The following is a 19,503-nucleotide window of genomic DNA, read 5'->3' as shown; positions in this document are numbered from 1 at the left end:
GCATAAATTTTAATGCTGAGTTCCCATTAATTTCTATTTATCTTAAGTTGTTAACTCATCTTAATACTGGTTGAATGAGTCCATTGTGTGCCACATCTGATTTAAGATTTATCCTTTAATGAGGAAACAGAGTTTTAAAGAAAAAGTTCTTTGCAAACTGCCAGACACATGAAATTAAACAGGCCAAAATGGCAGTTAAGAAACCTAAATACACATTGGATTGAATTTGTTAAGGTTTCAAGGGATAGTTTGCCAATCCTAGGGGTGAGGCCCACACCCAAGCTTCCTTCTCACTTACTCTGCAACAAATCTGATTGGAAATTAGGTAGTTGTTAGACAACTAATGTCTAACTACTTTCAGCAGCTGCATGTTTCAGTTATACTGTCATAGGCGAACCCCAGTGTTACATTGCCACCTACAGGAAAATTGGTGTACTTTAGGCATACAGTCTGTATCACTGAGCTTAACGACGACCAGTGGGCAGGTTAATTGTGTTAAAAAAAACCTAAAAATTTGTTTTTCCAGATGTATGGAAATATTTAGAGATGGATATAAATTATAGAAACATGTTTTCTGAAAGAGGACTACCACAGAAACAAAATAATTGGCGTAAAAACATATTGGACTAATGGGAATTTCAAACTGTGATCCCTTGTGAATACATAGATAATGAGAGGCTGACAACTCCCTGCTCAACAGCAAGCTACCTTCGACAGACTATGTCCTAAACTACAAATACATTTGTGTGTTCTTCAAAGCAAAAACACAAATAGGTTAAAGAGCCAGTTTCAACCACCTGGGAGTTTTCTGGAGTGGAACTGAAATTTCTTGAGTTACCAACCGGGTTTGAGCATCAACTGTGACCTTCATAGCAAGTTAAAGAATTATTCCCTACTTACCTCTATCAGCTAAAGACCTGCTCTCATGCTGAGTGCTAGAAGTCAACTTGCCAGCAGCCAGGCAAAAGGAAGACCCTCTCACTTTAAGAACTACAAATCAGTTTTTAAAAAAAAAGTAATTATTACAAAGGAACTTCAATCAGCCTACAAAACAATAAGTTCAAAAAATTAAATTGTTCAACTACCAATGTTAGTGTTACTGTTACTGTTAACCTCCATTAAAAATGGTTGTAAAGTTGCAATGGCCATAATTTTCAACCATCCACTCTTCTCAAACAAATCAGAGAGTGATCCATGTGTCTCTTTTGTAAAATGTTATCCTTTTGGACTCCCATCTTATTTCTAAGCTGTCTGTATGTGTGTTGTGTTATTAATTCTTTTTTCATTTAATAATTAATAAACTTCATGCTTTGTTAATTCAGGAAAGCTGGTTAAATTGTGTCCTTTTAAAACACTTGTTCATTTGGGTCAGGGGAGAAGGTATCCACAAAGAAAGGGATCCTTTTTAAGTTATCCTTTGCAACCAAATGAGGATGGAATAAAGAATGGGAACCAGTACATCCCTCCCAGGAGTCTAACACTTTGTGGCATCCCAATTAGAAATGTAACAAAGTGGGGATTCTTGGCCAGGGCCTTAATGAAATACTTTTGGAAATCTTTCATAATCATTACTTCTCTTCATTCTCTTTTTGTTCTAACTTCAGTGATTGAAGCCACTCATCACACATCATTTAATTTTCTTTCACAAATTCAACAGATGTCTGATTATGTTTCATTTTACAGTCCTAAATTTTAATTCAGGGACAAGCTTATGAGCATTGCCCTTTCACAGCTTCATAATCTGCCGACTGGTGTACACGTTCATAGCTATAACTATCAGAACGCTATGTAATGCTAAAGTTCAGCCATTTCAACATTCAGTTATCATTCAAGTCCATCCTCTGTAAATTGATGCATTAAATGAAGACTTTTAGTTAAATCAAATTACTATCTCCCCTTTCTTATATACTTTTCTTTAGCCAAATCCATTGTCCAATTTTTCTTTATGGGTTTCAAATTTTCACATTTCCATTTGTCTTCCATTTTCTTTCTCCTTTCTTCCAAGTTCAGCTTTTCCATCTATTTCATTTTCCTTTTCTCTTTCTTCTCCCTTGCCAACTCTTTATAAATCCAGTTTTGCTTTTGCTCTTGTGCACTGGAAAGAAAGTAGGAAAAAATACACTTTTTTCATTTCTTTCTTTTTCCTCCAATTAAAGAATTTTTTTCCAATTACCCCTGAACCTTAGTTACTTCTAGCTGTGATACATCAATTTAAGGTTTGTTTCCTTTTAGTTCTAAATGCTGGGTATTACTTTAACCATATCACCTTTGCAAGATCTGCATTTATTTCTATCTTCAATTTACCCACAAACTCTTTCAGTTTAATATTAGTCAAAAATTGCAAATAAGTCCTTGGTACAGTTTGTGTGTCCCAGAAAAGTCCAAGCAACAGCAAAAACCATTCGAAAATTTCAACCGCTGAAATATACTTCACAGCAACTCATATTCCGATGCTAGCACCTTCACATTCTTGTTTCTCAAAGAAATCACAGGCTTTTGATTAAAAAATGTTTGCCAATTTCAATCCTGCACTTGCTTGATAGTCCTAACTTTGTTTTTATTTAACTGTGGAGATCATTTACAAGAGTCCACTGGTGTACTTTTAAGACATGGAATAAAATATTTATTCAACAAAAAAAAACTATATTATTGCATGAGAAAAAATATTGGAAAAGTTGCATTTCAAACACAAAAGGATTTAAACTCACACTATACCCTTTATCCTAGGGGTATCCTTACAAACACCAAAACCCCAACAAAAATGTATCACTTGTTTCACACCATGTCTTCTTGCTCACAGTCGTGATAGGTTTCCTTCTGACAAGGACAAGATGCTTTTTCGTCAGCTGGTATCTCTCCCTGAGACACCTAAATCAAACTCAACATACTATTACTTTAATTTCAGAAACTCATGTGTTTCTTAAGTGATAGTAGGAACTGCAGATGCTGGAGAGTCTGAGAATCATAGAATCATACAGTGAGAAGAGGCCATTTGGTCCATCTCCCCCTCTCACCTGCATCCCAGGCCCCAGGAAGACTTTCCACATCAAGCAATGTTCACCTGCACATCTGCTAATGTGGTATACTGTATCCGCTGTTACCGTTGTGGCCTCCTCTACATCAGGGAAACCAAGCGGAGGCTTCGGGACCGCTTTGCGGAACACCTACGCTCGGTTCGCACTAAACGACTATACCTCCCAGTCGCGAACCATTTCAACTCCCCTTCCCATTCCTCAGACGACATGTCCATCCTGGGCCTCCTGCCGTGCCACAATGATGCCACCCGAAGGTTGCAGGAACAGCACCTTATATTCCGCTTCGGAACCCTACAGCCCAATGGTATCAATGTGGACTTCACAAGCTTCAAAATCTCCCCTCCCTCAACTGCATCCCAAAACCAGCCCAGCTTGTCCCCGCCTCCCTAACCTGTCCTTCCTCCCACCTCTCCCCTCCTCCCACCTGCTTCTCCTACCTACTAACCTCATCCTGCCCCCTTGACCTGTCCATCGTCCCTGGACTGACCTATCCCCTCCCTAACTCCCCACCTACACTCACCTTTACTGGCTCCATCCCTGCCTCTTTGACCTGTCTGTCTCCTCTCCACCTATCTTCTCCTCTATCCATCTTCTAACCGCCTCCCCCTCTCTCCTTATTTATTTCAGAACCCCCTTCCCCTCCCCTATTTCTGAAGAAGGGTCTAGGCCCGAAACGTCAGCTTTCCTGCTCCTCTGATGGTGCTTGGCCTGCTGTGTTCATCCAGCTCTAGACCTTGTTATCTCATGTGTTTCTTAAACTCAGTTTCCAACAGTCTTGTAGTATTTCCTATTTGAGTTTAACACACCTGCCTCACTTTGTTGGTGCACACATACTAATGCACTAAACTACTAATCCCCATCTCTATCTCAAGGGTTCTACAATGGCTGGCACGGTGTTAGCACTGCTGCCTCACAGTGCCAGGGACCTGGGTTCGATTCCACCCTTGGACGATTGTCTGTGTGGAGTTTGCAAATTCTCCCCGTGTCTGCGTGGGTTTCCTCCAGGTGCTCCGGTTTCCTCCCACAGTCCAAAGATGTGCAGGCTAGGTGGACTGGCCATGCTAAATTGTCCAGTGTTCAGGGATGTGTAGATTAGGTGGGTTTATAGAGGGAACGGGTTTGGGTGAGATGCTCTTAAGTTCAGCGTGGACTTGCTGGGCCGAAGGGCCTGTTTCCACACTGTAGGGATTCTATGATTCTACGAATCTCACAAAGCACGTAAACAATTGAGCCTCCAGACTATAAATTAAAGTTATACAATTTTTCTAAGACATTGCTTAGAGGTGCTCACAGTACAAAACATTCAATGAACAACCTGGTATCTTCTGATAGACCATTCACCCATCTGATTCACTCACAATCACAATAATGCTATTTTACCTTTCCAAAACACTCATCTAGATATATCATTTTGGATTTAACATGAGTGAGCAGCAAGTGCTAATAGGAATGGAGGAGCAAACAGCACAATCTCTTTCCAGTAGGGACAGAAACTGTTGTCCTTGACAGGAAACTTACTGACCAAGCTGTCAGGCACCCATTGTTAAAATATAGACTATAGATTTCATGTCTAGGTGGTGAAGGAAGTCTCTTCCTCAAATACTGGTATTTGTGTTCAATCAATGGTGCCTTTCTGTTTTTATTTTTCCTGTTCTTATTTTTCCTGTTCATCCCTTGAAGATGTGAAGTAATGTTAGAGTTCACCTCCAAGGATGTCAGGAGCCTCCTAGAACCTTGGATATTATGCTACTCTGCACATGCAAATTTCTGTTAATAGTGGTGGAGAGTGGAACAGGATGTCACACTCAATTTCAGTCCTGGAATTTTGGTCCTTATTTCAAGGGGTTTGGAGTATAAGTGCAGGGAAATTTTACTGCAATTGACTACTAGTATGACCTAAATTTGAAGTGGTAGGAGTTGAACCCACTTTATCTTATATGAATAAAAGTCTCTGACTTATTAATTAAAATTCATGACTTACAGTAACTGCTGAGAAGAAATAAACTGCTATCTTCAGGTTTGAGGTAGTTTTTAACTTAAGCATAAACAGTTCCTTTGCTTCCAGAGGGCTGATGGCCTCTGACTCAAAAAAACATATCTCCAAGCTATTCAGCTGGGATCCAATCACACATCGTTGTCAAGCAGTAAGTCATTGTCACAGATAACAACCAATCAGCTACTTATTTGCTTACCCAATCTCCATTTGTGGCTCCAGCTTGTCTATAACTAGGCTTTCCCTACTACTTGAACCAACAGCTGTGCAAACAGCACCTATAATGAAAGTCTGGTAACATGCTTTTAAAAAGTATAGCAATCCTTCAACAATCATTGGCTTTTCATCATTAATCATAGAATCCCTACAGTGTGGAAACAGGCCCTTCAGCCCAACAAGTTAACACCAAACGTCAGAGCATCCCACCCAGACCCATCCCACTATAACCCACCTAATCTACACATCCCTGAACACTACGGTCAATTTCGCATAGCCAATCCACCTAGCCTGCACATCTTTGGACTGTGGGAAGAAACAGAAGCACCCAGAGGAAACCCACACAGACATGGGGAGAACATGCAAACTCCACACAGACAGTCACCCGAGGGTGGAATCAAATACAAGAATCGAACCCTGGTGCTGTGAGGCAGCAGTTCTAACCACTGTGCCACCCCAAACCAAAGTGGAGAATGTCCATTACACTACCTCTCGCATGCTAGGCGAGCGCTCTACCATTTGAGCTAATTCCCCGCACCAGCTATTTTCTAATTTCAGTCAAAAGTCAAAATTATAGAAAAATAAGAATGGTACAGTTTTTAAACAGGGGACATCTGGAGTGCGACCTTATGTCAGGGCCAGTGACTGTGGGCTTGACCTCATTTTGATTTTGGACATGTTCAATCTGTTCCTCGGCAATGACCTGCTCGAATCAAAGGTATTAACATCCCCAGGCATCTCTGGGGAGCTAATTAACACCAGGGAGACCAAACATTTGCATGAGAAAATGTCTGGCATTTTCCCTGACTATGTGATCACACATTGTATAGCCACACAAGTTCAGCCAGTAGAATATGAGTCTACTGCAAGCAGGAGACCAACCAGTCCAGTTATCTGAAACTTTTTTTTAAGGAATCTGAACTCACCAATGACATAATAAAAAAATCTTTTTTTTGTAGCAGCCCAACAAGCTGATCAATTGTCAAAAACAATAGCTTAGACTGTTCATGTCGAAGCTGAGGCAGAAGCAGTTCCTGAATGCTATTATATTAGAAATTGGCTGCTAATGAAGATATGGAAACCACCCTCATAGACCTGCAAATGAGGACAGAGCAGTGATCCACTAGGTAGTGGTACTGCCAAAGTACTGAGGTGAAATATTACATCTAGCACACAAAAGCCCTATGTTTGGGTATACCATTTCACTTAAAACCCAAACTCGCATCAGCCAGCATTTTTACTGGTCACAACTCTATGAGGATATAATAAGGTTCCGCAGGACTTGCCACACTTGCCAGTTTGTTGGAGAAACCTAAATTAAAATAAGACCTGCGCCACACTTATGGTTCGCACACCGTCTTTTAGGGAACCATTCAGCAAGGTTTAATGAACTGTGTGGGACACCTGTCCAAAACAAAAGGGTTTAGTTGTAAAATCTTACCATCACGGACATGGCCACCCATTTTCCAGAGGCTGTTCAGCTGAGAACCATAACCACCAAAACAGAGAAGAGGGAATTGACTCAATTCTTCACCCGGTATAGTCTGCCCATCAAGATCCCGTTGGACCAGGTCTGAAACTTCATGTGCAAAATATTGCAAAATGTTTTGGGTAACCTGGGTGCGACTCAGCTGAAATCTTTAGTGTACGATCAGCAGTCACAGGGGCACCAGAATTCTAACACCAGACCACAAAAACAATGATCAAGGCATACTGCCATGAGTACCCCCACAACTAGGATAAAGGACTATATCTTCTTCGGTTTGCTATGAAGGACTCAGCCAATGTGTCCACTGAGTTTACTCTATTTGAATCAGTTTATGCCCGCCAAGTGGAAGGGTCTCTGAAATTAATTAGCAGAGCTTTCTAGTATAGAAGGAGGAAGTCTCCGTATTGACCTTCCAAAAGTGACTCTCCCCATCCTGTGAAGTATCCCGAGAACACTTGCAACTCTTCCAAACAGTGATGAAATGAAAAGCAAATAAACATGCCATGACCCAAACCTATCATCCACGAAATTATGTTGGTACTCGTACTAGCGAGTACTAACATAAATTGGACGCTTAAAAACCTAGTTTAGTGGCTTCTATTGAGTATCAAAGAAACTGAGGGAAGTGAATTACTTGACTGAGACCCCAGGTAAGGCGGGAAAGATAACAAATACAACATGATAAAGCAATATCACACCAAGAAGGGGACAAGCAGGTATTGTCCTGTCCATTGCTACTAACTTAGAGGATGTAGGGTAACTGCATGAACTAGAGGGAGATGTGGATGAGGCCCACACTGAAGCCCCTATAACCTAGATAACCAATACTGAAATACTGACTCCTTATTCCCTCAATTAGGTGCAAAATAGTGAACAACTTAATGAGGTTGCTAACCTCATTTAAAGACATCTGTAGAGTCAAGTCTGGCTGTGAGAGTGGCCTTGTCCATAAAACCACATATTTCAGTTAGGCCCAGAAAAGCTGGCTTGGGAGAAGATCAACTACATGTTGGAATCTAGCAGCAACAGCTGGTTGTGCACATACTCAAGCCAACAGCCCCACAAGTCTCTGCTGACTAAAATGTTAATAGCGACCAGAGACAATTTCTACCCAATACCTCGGCTTGATGATTGCAGATATATAGGATAGGAAAAGTCATCTACATTACCAACATAAATTACTTAAAGGTTAGCCGTAGTATCCTTGACTGCTCCTGTAAAGGAAATCGCCACCTTTGTAACTCCACACAGGCAATACCAGTGTCAAATTATGTCATTCACACTCAAGTGTTCCTGTCATTTTTCATAGGCTGATGGAACAGATAAATGAGGCACACAGAATTGTGTAGTCTACTTAGACAAATACTCATTGTATGGTGACACCTGGGAAACGCATTGAAGCAAATGGAAGTGCTGTTCTGGAAAATACAGTTAGCTAACAAATAACCTACCTAGGACATGGAGTAGGTCAAGGACAAGTACTGCCTAATGCCCCAAAGATAAAATCAATAATACAGTTCCCCATTACCACAACAAAATAGGAAATCCTGAGGTTACTGGGAATGTGTGGTTTGTAGTAAAGATTTGAAACAAAGTTCAGTGCTGTAGCTGAATCATTTTCAGAACTACTACAGAAAAAATGCAAAAGTAGTATGGCTTGAAAAATGCCCAACTGGTCTTAAAAACCTGAAGGCCATTTTAACAAATGAGTTTGAGCTTGTAGCTCCAAGCTTTAAGTAAGTATTTAAAATAGCTATTGATGCAAGTGATATCGGTGTAAGAGCTAGTCTTCTTCAGGAAGACAAATCAGGAATAAATATATCAATCAGGTACTTCTGAAAAAAACAAACAAACATAAGAGATTGTACTTTACAGAAGAGAAGCATACCTTTGGTTTATTACTGGCTTACAAACAGTTGTCCAAAATAGGCACAGAGACACCAAGTTCTAAATAAATGACAAGCTATCAACTTTTGTGGAAAAGTATAAGAAGTGATACAAAATGATTGTGGATAGAAATTAAGTGGCTGTTTGGAGGGAGAAATACACAGAAATTCACACCAAAAGATATGAAGGGAACTTAAAACAATAGCCCTTCAAAAGGGAGGAAGAAGCAAGTCAAAAAGATTTCACTATGATCTTTTCTGACTACGAATACAACCGAAGGGGCTACTGATGACCCTTGGCTCAACAGATTAGGTCCCAAACTGCAGACACATTTTGTGATATTCCCTCTAAATTTTCATCTCTACTGGAATGCGGGACTAAACGTTCTCACTGTACTAGCCTATGATTGATTGTTAGCATACCGTGAAGGTCATGGTTGAAGAACTACACCTTAGTCACCCTTGTATTTCAGGTAAAGACCATCCAAGAGTTCTGCAAACCACACAAAAGAAACGCAACAACAAAAGAACTCCCTCTCACTCTGAGTGCTGGAATTCAATCAGTGTCAAAAGAAATCACAAGCACTGAATTTCAACCAACTTGCAAAACTAAGGATCTTGAAACCAACTGTTCAACTACCTACGTGAATGCTACCAGTAACCTCTCAACGCCCACCATGTTCAGCTATCTGCTCTTTGTGAATAACTCAGAGTCTGGTCTATATAACTTTTTTAAAAATTATTATCTTGTTGGACTTGCCACTCATTTCTAATCCATGTGTATGTGCACTGTATTAGTATTCTTCTTACATACAGTAAGTAACAAATTCACTCTTTTTGTTACATCAAAATATCCTGGTTAAGTTGCCTCTTTTTAAAACCTAAGTTCGTATGGTCTGGAGAAAAGTGTATAAAAGGAATGCTTTTTATATTAACCTTGCTGCAAAATGAGAAAATGGTTGATTTGATTTGATTTATTATTGTCACATGTATCTAGGTACAGTGAAAAATTTTGTTTTGCATGCAGTACAGGCAAATCACACTGTGCAAAGATCATAAGGTGATAGAACAGAGCGAGAAATACAAATTTATGGCTGCAAAGTAGGTGAGGTTTAAAAATGCAGAACGATTATAGGAAATGTGAGAATAAAATCTGCTGTACAGAGCACACAAAGAGTCGCCCTGTGTCGGTGCCATCTTAAATTGATTAAAGAAGAAGAGACTCAGTTGGGAATTTAACAGTTTAGAGTATCCTGTTGGGAATTTAAACATTTTGGGGAATCTCACCCGGGATATGTTTGCAACAGTACATCCAGTTGTATCTCTAGAAATATCCTTATATTTCATAAATAACCTTATTAGATCTCCCCATTACTGTTCCTTAAGTATGAAAATATATTAATTGTTTCAGTATTTCAATACAGTATAAGCTAGTGAATTGGAGGAGGTTTGCTTTGTAAACTATCTTCTACCTTCCTCTCCCTGAAACCCTCTACTACTCTTACCATCTGAAATACTTGCTCTTTCTCATCTTCCTCCCTACAATAATATTGCTTTAACATATTTGTGTGACCTAAGTGTTTCAGCCTCCTCTGATCAGGAGTATCTACCAGATTCTGTACTAAACCACCTAATTAACTTGTACTGATCACTGAATAAGTTTCAGTGGTTCACTTTGTAAAGGTGTAACATTAACAATTTGTTTCCCATTTGAAATATTTGTCTACTTTGCCTGAGGAGTTTTCAAAGTCAGTGTTTCTAAACTTCTCCTCAATTGATTTTAACAGTCCATTTATCTCATGACCATAGATCAATTTGAATGGTCTAAACCCAGGAGATTAATTCCAGGAATCTCTGGTAGCAAATACTAAGGATTCTAATCCTTTGCCCCAATCCTATGAGCATTGGTGACAATACATTTCAATTATTGCTTTAAAAGTAGTATTTCTCCAAAGCTTCCTGCGTTTACAGGTGATAGACAATGGACTTCAACTGTTTTATATCAAAATGCTTTCTTTTGGCCTGAAACATTTTAGACCTAAAGTTTTAGACCTAATAACTTAGATCTAATTGTATTTTAATTGGTATCCATAACAAGTCAAGACATAACTGAGTTAATGTTTCTACTTTAGCTGTAATTTCTGGAAATTGCGTTGTTACATCCATAATTGTAAGGACATACTGGTAACATGCATTTTTCATAATGGTCCTAGACAATCTATTAACTTGGACTGAATAATTCTTCAGAAGCTGATATGGATATTAAAAGTGCCAGTTTGATTACATGTTTAGGCTTTCCTACTACTTGACATAAATAGTATGTGTTACAGAACTGCACTATGTCCTTATGAAGTCTTGACCAGGGAAAATGTCTGAGTTTTCAATATCCATACATGTCCTGTGCTACTTGTAATATCTAATGATTTCAGGCAGTGACATGATCTGATGAACAAATGGTCTTTCCTTATCTGCAGCTCTATGAGGGTGTATCCACTTCCTTATCAGAACTCCAATTCGAATATAATAATACTTCAGTTCTCCTTCAACCCAACTTTAAGTGTGATCTGACAGTGTTAACTTTATTAACTCTGGATCTGCTTTCTCAGCTTCAACTGGCGAAGGCATGATAAACACCTCTTTTGAATCATCCCATCTTTAAAGAAAATTTTGCCTATTCTGACATCTATTTGTGATATTACTCTTACCTCTGCTTATGGATTTTGTTTAGCTATTCCTTTCCTCACTACACATGTTGAAACAATACTGAGAACTGTCCTTTAACCTCACTCGGACTTTCTGTGATTATAGGCAAACTCCCACCAAATTATCTAGGAGCAACTCCGTGGGCTTTCTTTATAACTACAACTGTTTGAGACAAGTCAAACTTTGGTTGTACTTTGTACAACCGAACTATGATATACTCCCCCCTTATCCCGTTTATTCACATTTTAGCTTTCACTACATTAACTGGAGGGAAACTGTGTTGTTCTTCAGTGAAAGAAGTTCATTAGTTCCTGTGGCTTTTAATACAGTCATGGGTTAAAGTGCATCAGTTGAAAAAAAAGGAGCTATCTTTATTTTTGACAAAGGCCATTATTGACTAGAAACAAAAACAAAGTTGCTGGAAAAGCTCAGCAGTTCTGGCAGCATGTGAAGAAAAAAATCAGAGTTAACGTTGCGGGTCCGGTGACCCTTCCTCAGAACTGTATTTTTCTCTCTTTGTTCTTTCTGTATCACTTCTCTCTGAAATTGAAGTTCAAACTTTCACATCTCCACCCCCTGCTTTTTAAATTCCTTTTCTATCTCAAACTGCCTTAATTCTTTTTCACATTCAAACTGCTTCAACCGTAATTGAATCCTTGCTAAATTAAGTGATTCACCAACTGATGTGCCAAGCATCCTTTGCATTTTCACCAGTCCCAGATGCTTTGCCCATATTCCAACTAATCTTGCAGGCAATTTCACTGGGTAGGAATGGGCAGGAAAATATCGACAGGAATAAAATAAAATTCTGAAGATCAAATATCCAGATCTCAAGGGAGGGTTAAATTGTCTCTCACAGTTGTTTTTGGCTTTATCATAATGATAGGCTGTTGTTTATAAAGTGATGGTTGTTCTTCACTTCAGTAATTGATCTGGTGGACTAAGGTCTTTCCTTGTATTAGTTTTTTCTGAGTTTCTTGGTTTTTCCTTCTTTTCAGATCTTCTGGGAGAAAGGAGAGAAAAATGTTTTCCGTTTACCAGCTCTGGAGGTTTCTGGCTGCTGCACACTTACAGATCTGTAACAAACTGTAGTTGAACCAATCAAAGGATTACATAGATAGTAGGAACTGCAGATGCTGGAGAATCTGAGATAACAAGGTGTAGAGCTGGATGAACACAGCAGGCCAAGCAGCATCAGAGGAGCAGGAAGGCTGACGTTTCGGGCCTGGACCCTTCTTCAGAAATGGGGGAGGGGAAGGGGGTTCTGAAATAAATAGGGAGAGAGGAGGAGGCAGATAGAAGATGGATAGAGGAGAAGTTAGGTGGAGAGGAGACAGACAGGTCAAAGAGGCGGGGATGGAGGCAGTAAAGGTGAGTGTAGGTGGGGAGATAGGGAGGAGATAGGTCAGTCCTACCTTGGTAAACATGACAGTAATAAATCAAATCAAATCACTTGATTTTTCCAAGTCACAAAAATCTGTTGCTATTTCAACCATATACAAGTCCAACTTTGATTCCAGTTTATACTGCAGAAAGGAAAATTCTGTGGCTCCTTACACAGGCTCCAGAAGACAACTGTTGGCTATGCACACTGAAGTGCTTGATGCAATATTAAGGAACATGGAGAAGTATGGAATTGACTTTGCAGAGGTTGGAACCCATTCCTTCCAGCCTGGAAATGGAGGCAAAATGAAATAGAACATTTGCAATCCCACCCATGATAACACATCAGATGGCCTAAGTCTCAGCTTCCATTGCAGGGAGGCAGAAGCTAATATATTGGTAGAAGCCCAAACTAAAGCCATGTAAGATCAATTTGGCTGCGTCAACTCAGCCTGCTCTCATTCAACTTTGGTTTGCTGTCATGCAAGTTTACCAGTGTTCAAAGAACTAGCAGAATGCCACAACTGTCCAAACATCTCTCCTCCATCACGTTGTTCAAATTGCTGAGCTGTACCAGTCTGCAGAGTGGCTACATGGGGCACTAAACTGCTGACTTTTATCAGGATGACAGCATTCATTCTTCTATTACTGCCAAACCACTAGATGCCCTGCTGTTGCCTGCCAGTTAGTCAACTTGCTATGACCCATGCTGAACTGGTGCAATATGAAGTCAGGGCTTAGTGTCAATCACCTTGTGTTCATTCAGTATTGTGATAGAAAATAGTCTCATTCTTCATTCTGCCTTTGTAAAAACAAGACTCACATTTAGGTAACACAACTGCCAATATGTGCACAGAAAGTCCCTTCAAACAGCAATGTGATAATGACTAGATAATCTGTTTTTGCTTTGTTGGTTTAGGGATAACCATTGATTATGTAATTGGGAATAATGCATTGTTATTAAAAATTTCTATGAAATATATTTGGATAGCTTCATTTTCAGAAAGATATAAGACTTATATCAGAAATATGCATTTGTTTTTGAACTTGAAACAGATATCATGGCAGAGTGTAGTAAATAGTGGCTGGCAGCAATCAATTATTTGTTCTGAAGCAGGGTCATTGGACTCAAAACGTTAACTCTGCTTTCTTTCCACATGTGCTGCCAGACATGCTGAGATTTGCCAGAAATTTCATTTTTCATTTCAGGTCTTCAGTTCTTTGTTTTAATTTAATTTAATTTAATTTGCCGGATCTATTGTGTTTCTCCAGTACTTTCTGTGTTTATTAACTGGGACATCCGTGATATTGAATAGCAGACTAATAATTGTAAGGCCACTGATTATATTGCCACATCATTCTATGTTATGTATAAACGCATAACAGGAGCTCAATTGACTGGATGGCTAGTGCGTTGCTTAAGTTAATGCCAACTGCACAGGGTTTGATCCTTGTTTCAGATGTAATAGAGTAAAGGCCTTCTTCCCCTCCTAACTTGTATGAAATCATGGCAATTTGCAGTGGTTTGGTGAATAACTGGTAAAGACCCACCTTTGGTCAGAGATGTTTAAATGAAGTGCAGATTATTTCAGAACACAATTTTTTCAAATTTTATATTGTTGAGATAATGTTACTGACTTAAATAAAGGTAATGTTATAAATTACATAAATATGTTATAAATGTATATAAATATGTACAGAACTCATCATTCATTAGTTCAAATAAATTTATAAACAAACCTTAAAAATATAATGATATTAAGATTTGTCTGTATTTACATTCTATATTAGTAAATGCAGTTATTACAGTATATAGCAAGCCTGAATATGTGGCAAATAGTTGTCTTAAAAGATTAAAATCTACAGGAACATTAGGAACTGTCAAAATATTTTCTGAAATTGGGCAATTGAATACTTCTTACAAGCTGCCTTTCTGAGTTTGTGATTGATTTAGAATCAGTTACAGCAAAGAAGTCTATTCACCCTGTCATAGCTGTGCTAGCTCTTTGCTAAAGTATTTGATACAAATTTTACAATTATCTTTCATAGATATTGCATATAAAGTACAATAATCTCCTCTTCATCTATACCGGAGGTGACTCATTTCTTACACTGGTAATTTTTTGCACTTGAGTAACTCTCCCTCATCTCTCTGTTAGCGAGTTTAATATTTCAGACGAATTTTATATCACTAAGCTACCTTTATCCGAAAGAAACCCAATTCAAAGCAGGGGAGTAAAAAGCTAATTGTCAGGAAACTGAGGAGAATAGTTTTGAGGCTTTGCTAGGTGTCAGAAACTTATCACTAAAACAATGGTGGCCAATATCATAAATTGTGAATGCACCACCAGCTTCCTGATGGCAGCAAGGATACATTGTACTATATCAGGGACAAATAGGGACAAGTAATAAATGTTGTCCAGCCAGCAACGCCCACGATTGAATAAAAAAGAACAAAAACCTTGCTGCTGTATAAACTTTGCGCACAGTGATGATACGGGAGGAGCATGCGCAGTGAGCGCCATTCGGCACTTTGCAGATTATAAGAGACAGAGCGTAAGCAAGGAGACGACGGTTTGGCTTCAATTTAAAAATCAAATTAACGGCTTTATCATCAAACATGATGAACGGGGCCGTGACTTTAACTTCAACGGAGGTGAGTGAGTTTAAATGAAAGAGAAACACAGTGCGACATTTCTCGGTCCCCTTTATATTTTAGATTTTTGTTTACATACATAATATAGTTCTAAAGTTTGACATCAGTGTCTTTGCCGCAGGGAGAGAGTTTACCTCAGGAGACAGGCTCCTCATCAAGTGGTGAGTAGATAAATATTTCTCTCGGTGAAGCTGGTGCCGCCAGTTTTTTTTTTGAGGGGTAGGGGGCGAAGGAGGTCGCTACAGTCTCACCCCGGCCTTTACCTTCATGTTTGCACCTCGTTCTCCTTCCCCACCGCCCCAGTGACCTTTCGCCAAAACCGACAACCTGGGGCGCGCGCCCTGACCCTCTTCACCTGTGCACGCGCTAACTGCCCCACACCCTCCCCCGGGAGCTTTAGTCCATCCGACTTCTGTGCTCCTTACCCTTTCGCTACCCCCTCACTTTTTCCTTTCTACCACCACCCCCCCCCCCTTGCTTCCTCCCTCCAAAACGGTGAAATTTCTTAGCCCACCCCTCTCTTCCCCCTGCCCAGAATCATAACTGCCGAAAGGAGACCATTCGGTCCATCCAGTGCAAATTGCATTTCTGTTAACAATTCCAGTTTAATTCTCTTTTCTCTTCACTCCCATGAATTTCCTTTGGAAGTAATTCATTGTCACTGCTTCCACCAATTTCCTAGATAGTAAATTCTGTGATGTTGCCACTTGTTGTGTAAATTATTGTTTTTCATATTTCCACTATATCTTGTGCAAAATTTAAATCTGTATACTAGTTATTAATAGGAACCACTTTCCTTTGACTATCTTATTGCACTAAACCAGTCATAAGCTTGTATGCCTCTATCAAATATTCTTTCGCTCCAACAACCTCTGTTATCTCCAATGAAATAAAAGCAATGTACTGTTAATACAGGAGATCTGAAATAGAAATGAAAAGTTCTGGGAAACTCGGGTCTGTCAAATCTGTGGCAAGAGAAACAAGAGTTAATGTTTTGAGTCCAGTATGACTCTTATCTGGGACTAGACTTGACATGTTAACTGTTTCTCTCTCCATAGATATCATCAGACCTGTACTGTTTGTATTGCAATTCCTCTAACCCTATCTTGTAAAATTTCACATCCTCGTAGCAGTCTTGCATATCCCCACTGCACTCTCTTCAAGTGCCTCCACACCATTCTTGAAGTGTTATTAGAACAGGATGCTACACTGTAGTTGTGGCTTCACCAAAGCTTTATATTTTAAAAAAATTAAACATTCCTTAATTTTTCATGCAGTGCAGATTGAGGTTTTTCTTACTGTGTTGTGGCACTTTTTCTGAAGAAATCTTTTTACTACGAAGAATGCTCCATGATATGATGTTGTTGAGTTTTCCAGCAGAGGCAAAGCGTAAAATTGGAAATATCCATCTCGATCATAATATAACTTTGTAGGTAAAATAAATTTAGGTAAGTATGGATACTTCTATACTATGGTTATCCATAGGATCAAATTGAAATGGAATACAGTATTGTGATCACCTATCTTTTTCAATACATGATGTGTTCTTTCTTTCTACAACATTACATTGATCAAGATTAATAATGACATAAGCTATTGTCCCTTCCAGTTATGGTTTAGAGATCGAGCACTGTTGCAAAAAGATGTAATGTTGAGACTGCTGTAACACTAGTGTACAGAACAGTATTGGGTCCCTTCATTTCTGATATGGTGAAAAATAGTTGCATGTATGGTCTTCAAGAAATTGAATTAACACCCTTTCATCAAAAAAGAACAAATTGTATTTTGCACCTTTAGCACGAAAGGAACGTAAGGTTAAGTTTTTTTTTTTTTTTTGGTGACTTTCATTCACTGCCTAGAAACCATCTTTAAAAATGGTTGACTTTACCAAATCCCAGGATTTTCATATTGTTTGCAACATTTCTATTTAAATTATTTTCTTTCCTGAGGTTTTGTTGCAAAAGTTTATTGCAGGTGAGTTTATAATTAGAAAGAAACCAGAAGCCAAAGGGGAATATATAGTATCATTTTCAACTAGTTTCATTCAGATTGGTCAAGTACAGATCTCCAAACCTTTTCATATATCATGAAACTTAACAGCAATTGTCTCATTTTAGTAATAAAAACAGAAGTTGCTGGAAAGCTGAGCAGGTCTGGCAGCATCTATGAAGAAAAAAAAATCAGAATTACCGTTTTGGGTCCTTCCTTTGGGTCACTAGACCCAAAACCTTAACTCTGATTTTTTCTCTTTACACGTGCTGCCTGACCTGCTCAGCTTTTCCAGCAACTTCTGTTTTTGTTCCTGATTTACAGCATCCACAGTTCTTTTCAGTTTTTATTTTGTCTCATTTTAGTGTTCATTTTGGGTAATGTTCAGTATTTTCTCAAAATATTTCACTTGTTTGTCCTTATTGAGATCTATAATCTGGCTTATCTCGGCGATCATAATTTATTACTATATTTAATTTTTAATATTTTTAAAAATTCTTTTAATTTTTTTTCTGGCTTAACAGAGACCTACAAATCACCATTTTAGCACGAATTCAGTGTAAGTACCTCAGGCAGGCAAACCTATTTGAATTGGATTGCAGATGAAACAATTTAGATAGCTCAGCTTGCCTGAAATTAGTGAGGAGATGCAGGGGAATACATATGCACTGGTAATTTTCTACCACGGTTTAAAGTGTGTAAATAAATATCTGCTGAGGATAGATCACGTTGAGTTAAGATGGTCAAGACTGCCAACACTCATCATCTAGCTGTGAAGAATGGTTGTTCGGATGATATATTGAAGCATGGTTGGTACCCGTGGAACTGTATCTCTGAAAATATTGCCAACCTCAGCAAACAGTCGAAGAACATCAGAAAAAAAATAGTGCTGCAGGCCTTTGTATAATCTCATGTTAGCAATGATGATCTATTACTGTATATATCTTTAATGAATGTTAAATGGGAAAACTTTGAAGGCAAGTACCTGTAATGAATAAATTCTACATTCTAACTTAATCTATTTGTGTTTGTAGTATGGTCTCACTAAATCAAAGTTTATTCTACCTTAGCTTGATACATAAAGTTCATATTTCCTCCAGCTTGTACTTCTGAGGAAGACACCTATAGCCACTGACCATAATAAATGCTGGCCAGCCAGCAATAAAATTGATCAGCCATGAATAAAATGAATAAATGAATAAAACAAATTCATCATTTGGCCAAGGTCATATTGGCTGAATGTTTTTCGATGTAACGAGTTTAATGTTGTGTTATGTTATCTGTAATTGAGAGCAAGAATACGTGACATTGGAAGCTCTAGATAGCCGCCAAGGTGAGCTGACTAGCTTTTCTTTTTCTTGATTTTCTTAAATGCCTGTAGTACTACACTGTTGTGTTGTATTCACATAACCTGCAAATGTACGATCATGTTCTTTTACAAAAATGCATTTCATATTCACGGGGTTTATAGGTTAGTAAATCACTTTGGAGAAAACTTCTCAAACGTATTGCCTCATAAATCTTGTGTGCTAACTGACATTGTACTCGCATACCACTTTTAAGATCAGCAATGAATACAATCAACTGCAAGATCCATAAGTTGATCTTAAATGTTGTTTGTCTAATTATGCTTGCTAATATTGGATGTTTTATGCATTTCTATGAACTATCTGATCTAACCTATAATCTTGTCCTCCTACTACGGAACTATAAAAAGTCTTGAGGGACTGTAAAAATATTTTCTGAAGTTTAGCTATTGAATATTTGAGCTCAAAATTTATATTCTCAAAATTAAAGATCTAATGCATAATACAACTGCCTTTCACACCCCACGAGTGAATTTATAAAAAAGGAGAAAAATACTAGTTTTCCACTATGAAGCCTTCCTTCACTGTCTGAGGTGATGGCAGCCTTCTATTTGACAATGCTTTACACCATAATAATCAACTGTTAAACATCACGTTGTGTGGCTGAAGAGCCCTGCTCTGGCTTGTCTGTCTTTGCCTGATTGTGGAGGTAATGAACTGGTGCTCAGTTCACCTGGAGAGGTCTTTGGATTAGAAATCTGTTATCCGAACATGGAGAATCCAGTGCATACATCATTGGCCTAGTGGCTTAGTATTGAGTGTCTACTGATGTAATTAGCATGTTCC

The 19,503-nt window shown here is 38.6% G+C and overlaps 2 long non-coding RNA genes across 2 annotated transcripts; one reads left to right on the top strand and one right to left on the bottom strand.

The window, feature by feature from the left end:
* Positions 1-1,220: 1,220 nt before the first annotated feature.
* LOC125481444 lies at positions 1,221-5,159 on the bottom strand. Its single transcript, XR_007261342.1, has 2 exons — positions 5,017-5,159; positions 1,221-2,095 (listed from the first exon to the last, which is right to left on the bottom strand). It is a non-coding gene; the product is annotated as an uncharacterized LOC125481444 (long non-coding RNA).
* Positions 5,160-15,246: 10,087 nt separating this feature from the next.
* Positions 15,247-18,367, top strand: LOC125481445. The gene is made up of 3 exons (XR_007261343.1): positions 15,247-15,361; positions 15,483-15,522; positions 17,875-18,367. It is a non-coding gene; the product is annotated as an uncharacterized LOC125481445 (long non-coding RNA).
* The last annotated feature ends 1,136 nt before the right edge of the window (positions 18,368-19,503 follow it).

Source organism: Rhincodon typus, unplaced genomic scaffold (assembly GCF_021869965.1).
Source record: "Rhincodon typus isolate 14 unplaced genomic scaffold, sRhiTyp1.1 hic_rhity00002187, whole genome shotgun sequence".
Classification (NCBI taxonomy): domain Eukaryota; kingdom Metazoa; phylum Chordata; class Chondrichthyes; order Orectolobiformes; family Rhincodontidae; genus Rhincodon; species Rhincodon typus.
Note: the sequence above shows the minus strand (reverse complement) of the source record. Positions and strands in the feature narration are given on the sequence as shown.